The sequence below is a fragment of the Lontra canadensis genome, unplaced genomic scaffold (genome assembly GCF_010015895.1).
Source record: "Lontra canadensis isolate GAN:19392208 unplaced genomic scaffold, GSC_riverotter_1.0 scaffold11, whole genome shotgun sequence".
NCBI classification, from domain to species: Eukaryota; Metazoa; Chordata; class Mammalia; order Carnivora; family Mustelidae; genus Lontra; species Lontra canadensis.
The window spans coordinates 9,415,207-9,432,055 of NW_022631005.1; the positions used below are offsets into that span (position 1 = coordinate 9,415,207).

The window sequence follows — 16,849 nt, forward strand, 5'->3', positions numbered from 1 at the left end:
AAAATAATAACTGGAAGAAATCAATAAATCAATAAAGTAATTTATATATTTATGCAGTTTTGGTAAGAGAAATACCTTCTTCTATTTGCTTTCTAAGGTAAAGGAAATTAATCTATGTCTTTCTCCCTTAATATTAGCTGACATGCCCTAATTAACAACTAGGTATTTTTATTATCTAAAATAGACACAAGCAAATAAAGAATCAATTTATTAAGAACTGGGATAGATGACCTTTTACAAAGGAATTGAATTTGGTAAAATATGTACATTTTGAAAGTAATCTAAGAGATAACATTTTCATATCCTTTATTTGCTTTTTAATCTTCCATATTTGAGAAATGGATCTACGAAATGTCCTAAGGCATACCAAAGCTAATTGTCTTTTCATGTTCTTGTAAAGACCATTTTTATTTTTTTATAAAATTGAGAGGAACATTTCCACATTCCTGGATTTTCTATACATGCAGCCAGGACAAATTTTATGTTGTCAAATTAAGTATCAGATTATCTCCATAAAAGGGGAGATGATTCTAACACCTCCTAATATAAATAGGTCATCAGAATCACCAGTAATCACTGCTTGCCTTACCTCATTTTTCTTTTCTCAATTTAAGAAGTCTATGATATGCTATTAGCTCTTTGTCAAGAGGTTTAGGAACAAGAGCAATAAACTCGGTAGACTCTCTTCTAGGATAAGACTTTGTTTCAAATTTTAGGTGGTGCTATGGGTTTCCTTACCATGTAAGGTTCTTATCCACAATTGAGGGTGAAGGAGTGACTTCTATTTCTAGGACATGATAGGAACATAAGGATCAAGAGTCAGAGCCAAATCATGCACTTTCAAAACGTGTGCCTGGTGATGGCACACATAATGCCCATTCACATTACATTAGACAATTGAATACACTTTCCCAGTCAAAAATAGGACGGGAAAGTGTATTCATCCTATAAAAGACATAGCAGTGGGTAGGGAGTAAAGAGTTGGGATCAAATATAATCACCACAGTCTTCTATCTTCATTACATGTATTGGTTTCTCCTTCATTAAACTCAGTATAGAATCCATTCATGATAAAAACTGTTAGTAAATAAGAATAGATGGAAACTTAATAGAGAAACTCAATGCTTTCCCTCAAGATCAAATAAAAGGCAAGAATGTCCTCTCTCAACACACCTTTTCCCTTTCTTTTCCCCAAAGATTTTATTTATTTATTTGAAATAGAGAGAGAGCACAAGCAGGGAGAGTGACAGAGGAGAGTGACAGAGGGCTCCCCACTTGGAGAAGCAGACTCTCCTCCGAGTGGGGAGCCCTACACGGGGCTTGATCCCAGGACCCTGGGTTCACCACCTGAACTGAGACAGATGCTTAACCGACTGAGCCACCTAGGTGCCCCCCAACACTCCTTTTCAACATTCTTTTGGAAGTCCTTGTTAATGCAAAAATACAAGAAAAGGAATGAAAATGTCTACAAATTGGAAAGAAAGAAAAAAGACTATGTTTGTTCATAGATGGCATCATTATCTACATAGAAAACTCATAAGAATTAACAAAACATCTTCTGGAACTAAAAAGCATCCCAACAATGTTAAAAAATACAGAGGGTAATATACAAAGTTGATTGCTTTCTTATATACCAACTATAAAAATATAATACAATTTACATTAACACCCAAGAAAAGGAAATACTTATGTAGAAATCTAATGAAATTTGTACAAAATCCATATCAGGAAAACTATAAAACTTTTCTAAACTAAATAAAAAAAAACCTGAATAAATGGACAGAAATTTTGTTCATGGAAAGGAAAACTCAATACTATTAAATGCCAGTTCTTCTCATCTTTATCTATAGATTCAGTGAAATACCAACCAAAATCTAGTCCATGCATTCCAAATTTTATCTAGTATATTATTTTGTGCATAATGACAAACTGATTATAAAAATTTATATGTAGAGGCAAAAGACCTAGAATAACCAGCATGATGTTGGAGAAGAAAAAAGTTGGAGGACTGACACTACCCTAACAAAACTCACTATAGAGCTGTAGTAAGCAAGAAAGCATAATATTAAAAACAGAATAAATATATTTATTAATGGAACAGAATATAGAGTCTAGAAATAGACTCCTATAAATATAATCAATTGATCTTTCACAAAGGAGCAAAAGCAATACAATGAAACACAAAGAAATTCTCAACAAATGGTATTGAAACATTAAAAAAAAAAAGATTCTAGCAACAGAGCTTACACTCTTCACAAAAATTAACTCAAAATGGATTGTAGAACTAGGTATAAAACACAGAACTATAAAACTTCCAGGAGATTACAGGAAAAAAAAAAAAAAAACCTAGATGACCTTCAGTACGGAGACTTTTTTTTTTTTAGATATAACAACAAAGACATGATCCATAAAAATAATTGATAAGCTAAACTTCATTAAAATTAAAAACTTCTGCTTTGCAAAATATAATATCAGGAGGATGAGAAGACAAGCTACAGACTGGGAGGAAATATTTGTGAAATATATGATAAAGAACTATTATCCAAAATACACAAAGAACGTTTAAAACTCAACAATAAGAAAACAAACGATTCATTTTAAAAATGGTCCAAAGACCTTAAGAGACACCTCACCAAAGAAGTTATGCAGATGACAAACAAGCATATTAAATGATAATTCCACATTGTTTGTTATCAGTGAGGTGCAGATTAAAACAACGAAGTACCACTATCTACCTATTAGAGTGGCCAAAATCCAGAACACTGAAAGCACCAAATGCTGACAAGGGTGTGGGGCAATAGGAACTCTCTTTCAATAGGAAAGTTCAATAGGAACTTCCTTGTGGGAATGCAAAATGGTATAGCCACTTTGGAAGACGATATGGGAGTTTCTTATGAAATTAAATAAACTCTTGCCATATTATCCAGCTATCATTTTCCTTGGAATTTATCCAAAGGAGTTGAAAACATGTCCACAGAGAAATCTGCATATGCATGTTTATTTATAATTGCTCAAACTTGGACCCCCAAAAAGACATTCTTTAGTAGGGGTTTGGATAGACTGAGGTACACTCAAACAATGAAATATTATTTTACACTGAAAAATGAGAGATCAGGACATGTAAAGACATAAAGGAAACTTAAATGCATATTACTAAGTGAAAGCAACAATCTGAAAAGGTTACATAGTGTATGATTCTAACTATATAACATTCTGTAAAAGGTAAAAGTACGAGACAGTAAAAAATCAGTGGTTGTAAGAAGTTGGGGGTGAGGCATGAATAGTTGGAGCACAGAGGATTTTTAAGGAAGTGAAAATACTCTGGATGATATCATAATGATGGATACATGTCATTTTACATTTATCCCAAAAAGAAAGTGCAATACCAACAGTGAACCCCAAGGTAAACCATAGAATTCAGGTGATTGTGATGTGTTGACTTAGGTTCAAGAATTTTTTTTTTTTAAAGATTTTATTTATTTATTTGACAGAGAGAGATCACAAGTAGATGGAGAGGCAGGCAGAGAGAGAGAGAGAGGGAAGCAGGCTCCCTGCCGAGCAGAGAGCCCGATGCGGGACTCGATCCCAGGACCCCGAGATCATGACCTGAGCTGAAGGCAGCGGCTTAACCCACTGAGCCACCCAGGCGCCCAGGTTCAAGAATTTTAATAAATGTACCACTCTACTGAGAGATGTTGATAATGGGGTAGACTATGCATGTATGGGGAGAGGGGTCACAGGAGAAATCTTTTACCTTCCTCTCAATTTTGCTGTGAACCTAATATTACTCTAAAAAAAAAAAAATGAAATCTTTAAAAATAACCTCAATATAAAATCCAAATGAAAACTCTTAAATTCTAAGTATTGAATTGATGTTTTGTTCTTTTCTCCAGAGTCAAAGTCTGTTAATACCTTTGCATGTCAACTTTTGCAGCTTTAAGAATTTTCAACCAGATTTATTTTAATTTTAATTTTAATTTATTTTCATTTCTAAAAACTATTAAAAACTATAAAACTAAAAAACTATATAAAACTATAAAAAACTAAAAAGTATAATCATTCTAAATCTTGGTACAAGCCCCCATCTTCTCTATCCTGGAAAATTGCCATGGCCTCCTATTTGATCACCTACTTTTTGCTTTTGGTTCTAGCGTCTATTCTCAATCCACCAACCATACAGAGTATCAAAGTTAATTATATCATGATATTCCTCTTATCAAAACTCTACAATTATTGCTGCCTATTTAATGTATATTTACATTTTAATCTAAAATACCTATAATTTAAAAGTGTCTTATTCAACTCAAAGGCATAATGTATTCCCTTAATTTTTAATAAACCATTTTATAATCTGACTTATCAATATATAAATATTTCACAGATTTAAAAATTTCATTCTTTTGGGGTCACCTTTCATTTCACAAATATCTAGTTTTGGACAATAAATTATGCTGTCACTCTACTCTGGTGAACTTGTAGACTCTTATTTCTATTTCCATTCTGACCTTATCTCTCATTAAACTTTTTTTTTTTTTTACTCACTCTGCTTTAGCCACATCATTTTCCCATCCCCTGCATAGAAAGGCATATGCATACTTCATTGCTTATGCCCTTATTCTTTCCAGCAGCAGAAAAGTCTTTTACCAGCTATCTATATGGACAATTCCATTTTTCTTTGAGTATTTGTTCAAATTCCAACTTCTCAATGAAGTCTGCCCTATACTCCCTATTTAAATCGCAACCAAATGCTCCAGTACATTCACCTCTATAAACCTCACAGGTTTTATTTATTTTGGTAACTCAGTAATTTTATTCCTAGGTGAAACTCATTTTTTGTTTTTACATAGCAAAATGCATGGAGACTTTTCACTATCCATAAACAAAGTTTTATGGACATTTATTTACATGATACATTTATTTACATTTATTTATAATTTTATTGCATACTATTGTATGAAATGAATTTAAAATAATTGATTATCCAACATTACATTGATGAAAACTTGGCTATTTTGCTATTTTAATTTTAGAAGCCAGGCTGCAACTAAAATCTTTGTTCATGAATCTTTGTATGTATCTGCATCTGTATAATAGTTATTTAGAAGTGGAATTGCTGAGTTAATACTTATATATTTTATATATTGATAGCTATCTTCCAAAAAATTCTACACTTACTCATACTTTAACATTGCAAGGAGGGTATTCACTTCTTTTACCCACACCAACATAAGATATTTTAAATCATTTAATTATTCTATTCTTTTGCATTTTTTGTGTGTGAATTGCCTGTTTATATTCTTTGCCTTCATCAGGGCTACCATAAGCCACTGGGCACCTGCAGTGAAGATAGAAGATAAAGTCTTCCTCCAAGTAGATACAACCCCATGATGTTTGGTGAGTACAGTGCAGATTGGAATTCAGTCCCCTTCCCACCCAGTAAGCACCCTTATACAAAGTACAACCTAAGCAATCTCATGTGGTGGCCCTTATTTTCTTAAATTTTGGTGTACTTTAACTCATGTATATGCATATTTATATACATATGTAGTTATATATATGGCAATTGTTTCTAGTATGTTGTTTTTCTTTTCATGTTGTAAACTTTTTTTTTCAAAAGATTTCATTTTTATGTAATCTCTGCACCCAGTGGTGGGGCTTGAACTCACAACCCCAAGATCAAGAGTTGCATGTTCTACTGACTGAGCCAGGCAGGCAACCCTCACGTTAAAATCTTATGTATGAAAATTTGAAAGTGTAAGGCACAAATAGTTTGATATTTTCCTCTCTTATTTCTTCATTAAGTATAAACATATATATATATATATATATATTCTTCATAATACCATTAAAATGTACCTTGTAGCCACTAATTTAAAATAACTTCATTATGTGTTAAGTGAGGTACCATATGTATGAATCTTTTTTGTGATACTATATTATTATTTTCTGTACTCTACCAATAATATTATTGTGATTACTTATACTTGTATTATCAGATTTAGAGAACTGAAATCTTTAAGATAATTGTGTCTTTCCATTCATTAGCATGGCATTTCTGTGCATATTTTTAGAGCTTACTTTTTTTCTTAAACAAACTGTCACCACTTCCTTCATACAGATTTTTGCACATATCTTGGTAACTTGTTTCCTAGGTGTGGTATTGTTTTTTGCTATCTATGGACAAAATATTTACTCATGAGACATGCTATGTCATTCTTTCTTTTTTTTTTTTTTTAATTTTATTTATTTGTTTGACAGAGATCACAAGTAGGCAAAGAGGCAGGCAGAGAGAGAGAGAGAAGAGGGGAAGCAGGCTCCCTGCTGAGCAGAGAGCCTGATGAGGGGCTTGATCCAAGGACCCTGAGATCCAAAGTCAGAGGCTTTAACCTACTGAGCCACCAGGCACCCTGCAATTATTTCTGATGAATGGAGAACTCTCGGTTTTGTATATTGATTGTATAGCATGCTGTCTTGCTGGGCTCCCATATTAATTCCATTACTGTCTTGGTTGATTTTCTTCATCTCTCACATGTTCTGTCAGTCTGAACATCCTGCTTGTTAAAATGACATGTCATATTCAGACTCGACACTGTTTTCTCCTTGGAAAAGCAAATGAAGAGAATTTCCAAGTAGTGATCACTCTATGAACTAAGAGGAGTCCCATATTACTGGCCATCTGAGGTGTCTCCATCATCATGGTGAACACCCAAACCAAGAAAATGACCTGTCCTGAGATGAAATGTGGAAGTTTGGGGGAAATGTCAATTTTGTATTATTACTTGTGCCTTTGCCTACTGCAGCAATGTCGTAGGTCTTTAAAGAAAAACACAAGTGTCTAGAATCTGGTGTTTAGAATGTTCAACTGATCAACTAATATGAGCTAGATAAGGAAGAGGATTCTGAAAAACCTTTTTCTTTTACACTGGTTCCTTCTAACTCTGGTGCCAGCTAGAATTCATGTGCTGGGAAAATATCCACACCATTTCTTACACTCTAATGTAAAGTACTATAAATCTATTTAATTGAATAAACATACTCTAAAACTATTGAAAATGTATCAATTGTAAATGGAAACTGAAAACACCTAGCATATCTCTAATTTTCCCATTCTTCTCATTTTTTTACTCCTATTTACTGACAATTCTGTTTCAAATTTTCACTTTATTAACTCAGATGCCTTAGCTTTCCATTGAGTAAACTGGTCGTCTCTGATATACATAAAGGTAGTGTGTTCTATTTGGCAAGATTTTCCTGTTCATTTTCTCAGATCTGCCCTTTACTAAGATAATGTTTTAAGTTATTAAAGCAAATAAAAAATTATCTTATATTCACTCAAACATAAATATCTTTCTCTGAAGTTACCTATGCTATATGTTTCATCCTCATGACTGATTTATTTTATAAATAAAAGTTTGTACCTATTAATCCTCTTTATCTCTTTTGCCTATTTCTCACCCCCTCACCTCCGTAACAACTAGTTTATTCTCTATATTTAGGAGTCTGTTTCTCTCTTGTTTTTGTTATTATTGTTTTATGCTAAGTAAAATAAATCAAATAGAGAAAAACAAATACCTTATAATTTTGTTTATATGTGGTATGTTTTCCTTAATTCTTCATCTTTTCAACCCAATATCACCATGTGATAAAATCTTTTTTTCTTTAGAGTTTCAGTTTAGTTCTTCATCTTTTCAACCCAATATTACCATGTGATAAAATCTTTTTTCTTTAGAGTTTCAGTTTAAATTCTTTGTGTCAATATCATATCCCCACATGGCATGTCTTCCATGGGCTATTTGTGTCTAAACTGTGAAAACATATATAGTTATTTATGGAAAAAAAAACCCTTTAGTAGCAGATTGGTCGTATTACATGTTTAGGAAAGTATTTGGGGATATTTAAGGTTTGTTTTCAATAACGAGAGAAAAAGAGCCTAGTCATTCTCATAATAAACTATTGTTCAACTCAATTAATTGTACTATCATGTACCCTGGAATAAAGTGGCATATTATGATCCAGGAGGAATAACAAATTTCATACCCACCTGTAAAACATGGAATTGTAAAATTCGTGATATTTAGTAACATCAAAAACCCTCCTAAGAGTTCCCTTTTTATTAATATTGTGGCACTGCCCTTTCGCATGTGCTCTCCTTTCATAAAACAAGCTCCCCCTTCAATGGCTCTTTCTCGGAACACACTTCTCAGAGTCCTCTATGATCTAAGAGCCATCTCTTATAGTCTGTTACACTTTCCTATCATGCACTACTATCACAATTTTTTAATTGCACATTTTATTTATTTACTTGGCTACCCTCCTTCCCTCCCTCAAAAAAAAAAAAAAAAAAGAAAAGAAAAGAAAAGAAAAGAAAAAGAGAAGGAACAAATACCCATGGGCAGAGACTTTCATGTTTCCACAGCTCCTAACAAAATGACAGGAACATATTCACAACAACTAAAATTTAGTGTATTAAAGAAAGAAAGAATTTATTTTGCTTCTTAAATATGTATATACCAGTAAGTTATTGAACATGATGTCGTAGATCAGACTCTATTTGTTTTTGTTATTCATTGTATGTGATTAGTCCTAAAACAAGAAAGCCATACTCAAAATTATTTTTATCTTTTTCAGACTTGACCAAGTACAAACAGTTTTCAAGTTTGAAATAAATGAATATGTCAAGCTCTTACACTCTTTCTTAGACAGGAACATTTTTTCCCAATGACAATTTAACTTCTAAAATCACTACTTCTTTAAATGGACAATTTTGTGAGCATCTAAAAGACAAAAAGAAAAAAGGAATCATATAAGAAATATACCCAACAAGATTTCTTCTTATTAATATCTTTTGTCATACAAACTTAGATTTTCATTCTAATCCATATTCCTGGAGTATAATAAAACACAAATAATCAACAATGTAAGAAATCTGTTCAAGCATTGTATTGTCTCTGTATGTGGGTAGGGTAGCAGTAATCCTGAACTCTGCTCTAACAGATGGACATTAGAGGAAAGAGCATCATGAGATTGAAATCCAAAGAGCTAGCGAAAAGTGCCAGGACTATTCTTAGGAATGTGAACATTTATAAGATTTGTTTAAAAAAAAAAAAAGTTACTTAAAAGTTAAATGGATTCGTGTAACAAATAAAACTCCCTGGTTATTTATCATAATGTAAAAACAGTCTCAGTTGTCATGCTACAAATTGGAAAAGCTACTGATAATGGATTATGATCTTTCAATAAGATCTAAGAATAAGAATAAGAATAAGAAAGAATAAGAATAAGAATAAAAGAATAAGAATAAGAAAATGTTGATATCCAGGGGCACCTGAGTGGCTCAGTTGGATTAGTGTCTGCTTTCAGCTCAGGTCATGATCCCAGGGTCCTGGGATTGAGTCCCACATCCCTGAGTCCCACACTGGGCTCCCTGCTCAGTGGAGAGCCTGCTTCTTCCTCTCCCTCTGCCTGCAACCCTGCCTACTTGTGCTCTCTTTCTCTGTCAAATAAATAAATAAAATCTTAAAAAAAAGAAAATGTTGATATCCAATTTTCAAGTATGCTTGTTTTTGATAGATATGCTCCCTAACTTTTTTTCAGAGTAGGTGACCAAACATACAATTGATTATTTATTCTCCTACTGCATAATAAAAGAAATGCTTTGTCCTGTTCAAAATATGTCATCTCTTATATGTGTACACATTTCACTTTAATAATAGTATAGATAGGGTACCCATTAATACACACATGTACACACATGTACCCTACATGTATATCTTTTACATTTCTTGTTTTAAAATGGCCTGGAATATTTTACAAACAAAAATATATTTTTCTACTAGATAGGAAGCTTAAGCTATTGCTTTGAATATATGGAGCTTATAGTAGGTCAAATTTGCTAAACTCTTTTATTAGAAGTGTTTTTTGATTGAGGATTAATTCTACTGACTTTCTGTATAAACAACCATACTATTACAAATAATGAGTTTTAGCTCTTATTTTTATCTGATTTATACCTTATTTCTTTTCTTATCTTATTGCATTATCTAGGATATCTAATATAATATTTACAGTTAGTGTATATTCTTAATTTTTACTTTAATGGTATGTGTACACACTGTTAATTTGAATTCTCTCTCACTTAGAATACAGATTTATGAATATTTTTGTTTTGAAAAATCCATTTCTTTTTCATGCCTATATTACTTCCATATTTGAGTATTCAAACATGTGTACTGAATGACTAAATAAATCCGGTGAAGTGTGAACTAAATATTCTTAAAAACAAATTTATTTAAGAGGAATGTCTGTGATGTTCTCTGTGTGGAATTAGTTTATCTGGTTTCCTAATCTTAAGTGTTTTTATTAATTGATAATTTTATCCATTCTGCTATGCTTCATTAAGGTTTTTGGTTTTTAAGAAGTCAGAAACACAGATACCAAATCTAAGTGATATAGAGCTGACCTGAAGTATATTTTGCAGTGGTGCTCTTTTCTTCTTTTATCATTAATACAAAGTGATAGAGAAACTGAAAAATTATATCACTATGATGTCACTAATAAAGTTAATGTTGATTTCCCAAAAAACTTTTTTTAGTTTTAATTTGTTAGTATAATATAATATAGTAATATAATAAAATGAAGTGCTATTTTCTGCATTCTAAGTATCTCTTTAAAAACAAACAAACAAACAAACAACAAACCAGCTCTGTCTTCATAAGAATGTCATCAATCCTCTTCAAAATGACCATAACGATAATCCTCAAAAGGAACATAGGTCAGGCTATAGTGTGTAGAGTAGGCACCATCTGTGCATTGTCTTAGTGCCTCCAGGCAATGAATTTTGGGGGAAATGATAAAAGCTAAGAGAAGCATATGAGTACAGTGACATGGTGACACAATGACATAATGCAGTTTTGATCTTGCATATGAAGAAATTAGTAATTTTCTCCAACCCGGTGCAAACAACAGTGGGGCATCCATTGCCCCTTTTGACAGCTTGCTTTCCCCTCAGAGGCAAAAGATAATTGGGCTCATGGAGCTGTACATCTGTCCATCCTTGCCATTTTACAAACGAAGTTCATAGTCATTAGGCTTATGTTCATAGAATTTGATGTGAAAATATTGGATTGATGTTAAAGAATATATGCAAATTTTTATAGAGAAAAATAAGCTATAATTTGCATTTTTGTCAGCTAGAATCAGTTGGATTTTGTTCACAAATATTTATAAAACTCATTCCCTTTGCCAGGCACTATGTTAAGTACTGCAAATAAAAAAGATGATATATCTTTGAGTATCAAACATGTAAGTGGATGAGGAAGTCTCAGAAGTAGATAATGGTTTCAAGACTAGGGCAAAATATTACAGATATGCACAAAGAAGTCTGAGGGAGAGGTAAAGAGCTAACCTTACCCTCAAGGGTGAGGGCTCTGAGAATATGTACCTGTATACTCTTGAAGGATAGGTAAATGGTAATTAAACAAATACCAGGGAAAGGTAATCCATACATTGTAATTCAAACATTACTAAATGCTGGGATGTGAACAATATGGTATGTGTTAAGAAACTACACTCGTATCCATTTACTGAAAAATAAAGTACAAGTGTAGAGTAGTAAAGATGAAGCATAGAGGTAAAAAGGGTTTAGATAAGGCAAAAAACTGTAACTTTAGAGAATCATTAGCATTTCTGTCAAATATTTAAGCAAGTATGTGTATCTTACAACCAGATTCATAGTCGGATTCTATGATAGTACATAGTGGAACATTGGTTTTAAGATGGTCAAGCAGGACACCATTTAAGAGAGGATTTTTTTTTTTTTCTTAAAATAAGGCAGTATGGAATGGAATGGAATGCCCTTATTTTGATTCTGCACCCTGTCCTAATGTGTGGAGGTGGGCTTCTTCCATACCACCCCCAAGCAAGCAATTCTCTGGATGTCAGCTGGATATCCCATAATTCAATTCAATTCTGACACTATCTACCTGAAAATAGCATAAGTTCCATGGATTGAGGGCTCCGTTGCATAAGACAGATATCCTCATCAGATGCCAGCCTCAAACCAAGTTGTTGCCTGTGCTTCTGATCCATTGGCTATAAATCAGAGGTCCCCATGACCCAACGCCCTTCCTTGGGTTGGATTAATTTTTTAGAATGGCTCACAGAACTCACTAGATTACTAATTTATTACAGAAGATATCAAAGGATACAAATCAATAGCCAGATGAAGAAAGAAAATAGCTGTCTGAATCCCATCTTTTGGGGATTTTATGGAGTCTTTATAACACAGGCACAATTGATTAAGTAATCGGCCATTGATGATTGATTCAATCTGTAGCCCCTCTTTCCTCCCCTGGGGTCAGAGGATGCTACTGAAAATTCCAACCCTCTATTCTGGATTAGTTCCTCATCAACCAACCCCCCAACCTTAGGGGACTCATTAACACAAAAGTTACCTCCTTAACATAACAGAAGACAACTTTATAGCTCTCTTCGCTTAGGAAATTGCAGGTGTTTTAGCAGCTCTGTGCCAGAAACTTGGGAAAAGACCAAATATATGCTTATTATGTATCACAATATTATCATCTTAATTTAATAATGTTTAGCAATAAGATTGGTGACAATTTTTGATTTGATATAAATGGTGTAAAAAGGGAAAAAATGAAAGATCTTTTATTTAAGCACTTCCAGGAATGGCCTTTCTAACCTTGAGAGGGAACATCTTACATATATATCTAGAGGCAAGAAAATTCTGGGTAAAAAAGTATAGAATGTGGAGGGGGTAAGACTTCCAGAATGGCAGAATGAGGAGTTCGATTAATCATAATCTATTTCCCTAAAGCAGTGATAGGGACTGAATACAGGTGTCAGAACAACCACTTGAAGATTTAATAAATTAAGAAGAACTGTTTACTCAAGAAAACCCACTAACTCTGGGTAAGATTAGGAGTCTATGGCATTTCAGCTAGGGACTGTATTCCACTCCCCCGACATAAAGGACAGGTCTTAAACATCAGCAGCCTGGCTGTACTCCCAGATAGGCTAATTTTATTTGGAATGAAGTGTGGAAAAATCCATGCACAGGGCACTGTCAAAAACAATAGAGATTTCTTTGGCAAATAATTAGAGAAGGCTAACATGGGCTAGCTGGAAGTCACCACACTGGTTGGGACAAGCATCACAAAGGCAGACCAACCAGAAATTTAACAGGGAGATCCAGCGGTAGGGAAGCCAGAGGCCTTGCTGAAATCCCACTTATCTCTGGTGGTGTGGAAGATTGTGCAAAGGCATACAGCTGAGCTTGCTCAGGAAAAATCAGAAATACCCCCAGTGACTTACTCACACCTGGTTGAATACAGAAAGTAAAAAATAGGTCCAAATGTCAAATTCCTTAAATTTAAATAAAAATAACTATGGAGAAATTGAGACCATTGACTAAAATGGCCTAACTTTCCTTCAGTTTGACTAAACATAGATAGTCCCCCTCCTGCCACTAGTAGGCTCCTGACCTCTCTCTCACCCTGTCTTGAAGATTGGAGAAAGTTTACTCTTCTTTTGGATCAGGCTGATTAACAAACACAGATAGCCTATGATCCCATCCACTCTAGCCCTTAAAAAATATCTCCTGCTCACAAGGGCAAATCTTCCAATTATTTCTATAAATCTAATATGATATTCTGCCAAATGTCTCCTATTAACTCCCTAGATATACCCTCTCTGTCTCATGACTGTTCAATGTGGACTGATTTCTTCTGGCTCCTTGTTTCCTGGCTTGTGGTTGATTTCAGTCAATAAGTAGTAGCCCCAGAATGGGATGGAGGGGAGGGATCAGAGTAAAATCAGGATATTTAATCCCCTGAATTTCTTCCTGAAATATTCTTGATTGCCTGTGTCAAGAATGGGTGAGCCTCTTTGGTTTCTGGTAACTCTTTTCCTCTAATATCTTCAGTTCTGTTAACAACTTGTGGTTCTTAAATACCCTCTCCACAATTTTCTAAGTAGTTTCTTTTTTAAAGTTTCCTTGAATTATTCTAATTTGAGAGTACCATCTGTTTCCTATAGAGACAATGACAGATTAAAGTACTGAAAGCAAACTATGATAAAGAACCTGGGGGCATCTGACTGGCTCAGTCAGTAGAGCATGCAACTCTTGATCTCGGGGTTGTGAGTTTGAACCCTGTGTCAGTGCAGATTACTTAAAAATAAAATCTTAAAAAAAAAAAAAAAAGAACCTGGAGTGAGGCAGGGAGTATAGAGCATGAGGTGGTAGGAAGAGACTGAAGAATAGTCTTATTTTAGCTTTTCAAGTTATTTAATAAAATATAAGAATACTAAATCTACAAATATTTTACTTTAGTTATACCCCAAAATTGTATACATGTTGTTTGGTCCTATAAAATGAACTCTGTTAGTGTAATTTAATGTATTATAATAAATGAAAGAGAAAATGTGATGATTTAAGTAAATATCAAAAGTCATTTAATTAATTTAAGGTCATTAAATAAAATCTTCTCATAAAGTAAGAGTAGCATTAAAAGATAGCTTTAGTTTTGTGACAGTAATAAATTAGGCTTTTTAAAATACTCAACTAAAGGTAGTAGACTATTTTTTGCACTGTTTCTTAATATTTTTTCCAAGTTTAATATTGTCAAAATTAAATATTGACAAAGAGTCAGAATTGAGTCAAACTTACAATCATGATAAAAAAGAAATATAAACACATGCATACACAAATAAACTTTTAGTTTTAGTTCACTCCAAATTGAAACATGTAAAATTCATGTAAAATTTTATCTAATATCCAGTTTAAGTCCCTATTTTAATACTTTTCTTATAATCTGCTATAAATCATCAAATATGTAATCAGTGTATACATGTGGTAAATTCTTTTTTGGGGGGCAAGAGTATGGGTATTTTTTATATTTGGCTATTGTTTATGAATAAAAAACATGTCACAAATTCATGAATTTGTTTTTATATCATTTTTAACAAAATTAACTTTGTGTTTACCTGAGCATGAAAATCTATACTTGAAAAATGCAAAGACATGGAATTCAAATATAAATGTATTTATTATCATAATTGAGTTATAACTTTTTCACATATCTCTCCTATAAAATATATATCTATCCCTGTAAATGTGGAGTATGCATGCGTATACATATATATACATATATATAAATATGGCACACTTAGAAACAGATAGAATATATAATATAAACTATGTGGGGTTTTATTTTAAGATTTTATTTATTTATTTGACACAGAGAGAGAGCGAGAGAGCAACAGAGGGAATACAGGCAGGGGGAGTGAGAGAGGGAGAAGCAGGCTTCCCACCAAGCAGGGAACCCAATGTGGAGCTGGATCCCAGCACCCTGGGATCATGACCTGAGCCAAAGGCAGACACTTAATGACTGAGGCACCCAGGGTCCCTAGACTATGTGTTCTTAACATGATTTATAATCTCTTAAGCAATAACCTAAAAATATTTGGGTAAGTTCTTCCTACTTTTTCTCTTTAAATGTACAAATTTTCAGAAAGGTTTAAAAAACAACATATTTTTTGTTAAAATAATTTATTATAAAAAAGGAGTTTATTACCCAAAAGTAAAAGTCAGCACTTTAATTTGCCTACATTTTTCTGTTTATGTTAAATTAGTCACCATACAATACATCATTAGTTTTTGATGTAGTGTTCCACAATTCATTGTTTACATATAACACCCAGTGCTCCATGCAACACGTGCCCTCCTTAATACCCATCACTGGGTGAACCCATCCGCTCACTCCCCTCCCCTCTAAAACCCTCAGTTTGTTTCTTGGAGTCCATAGTCTCATGGTCCATCTCCCTCTCTGATATTCCCCCTTCATTTTTCCTTTCTTTCTCCTAATGTCCTCCATGCTATTCCTCATGTTCCACAAATAAGTGAAACTATATGATAATTGCCTTTCTCTGCTTCACTTATTTCACTCAGTATAATCTCCTCCAGTCCCATCCATGTTGATGCAAAAGTTGGGTATTCACCCTTTCTAATGGCTGAGTAATATTCCATTGTGTATATGGACCATATCTTCTTTATCCATTCATCTGTTGAAGGGTATCTTGGGTCTTTCCACAGTTTGACTATATTGGACATTGCTGCTAAGAGTATTGGGGTGCATGTGGCCCTTCTTTTCACTTTTGCCTACATTGTTAAAATGAATAAATTATAGTTTCCATCCTCCATTAGCTCTCTACTTTTTCTAAGAGAAAGGAAGCACTTATTGTCTTTCTTGCCTTTTACTTAAATTCAGTGGGTTAAAGATCTTTTAATGAGGATTTCAATTCAGAAAAGCTAGATTAAGCTTGACTCATTTGTAAATCTTTCAAGCATATAATTTGTTTTACATGGCTTGATTAGTGTTTTTGCTAGTCATGATTAATTTGGTTATAATCAAGTAATGATATTGAAAAATTGCTTTATTATTTTTTTTAGTTTGACTCTTTGAATGCTCTTATTTATGTTGTTCTGTTAACCACTCAATTTTAAAACCACAGGCAATCCTTGAATTTTTAATATCTTCTACTGTACATATGTAGATAATAATTACTTCCTTTATATTCTTTTTTTTCATTTTTGAGGAGAAAAATGTGTGAATGAATATAAAGCCTTCTTTAATATGCATTATGCTCTGGTGCCTGTGTGGCTCAGTCAGTTAAACATCTGTCTTAGGCTCAGGTCATGATCCCAGGGTCCTAGTATCAAATTCCATGATGGGTTCCCTGCTCACTGGGGCATCTGTTTCTCTCTCTCTCTCTCTACCCCTCCCCCCTTGTTCATGCTCTCTGTCTCTCTCAAATAAATACAATCTTT

General features: G+C 33.4%; 1 long non-coding RNA gene across 1 annotated transcript in view; it reads left to right on the forward strand.

Moving 5' to 3' along the window:
- Positions 1-16,849, forward strand: part of LOC116866940 — a 55,539-nt gene that overhangs the window by 25,829 nt on the left and 12,861 nt on the right. Inside the window, exon 5 of the long non-coding RNA XR_004382513.1 lies at positions 5,313-5,394. This is a non-coding gene — a long non-coding RNA (uncharacterized LOC116866940). The remainder of the gene's footprint in view (positions 1-5,312; positions 5,395-16,849) is intronic.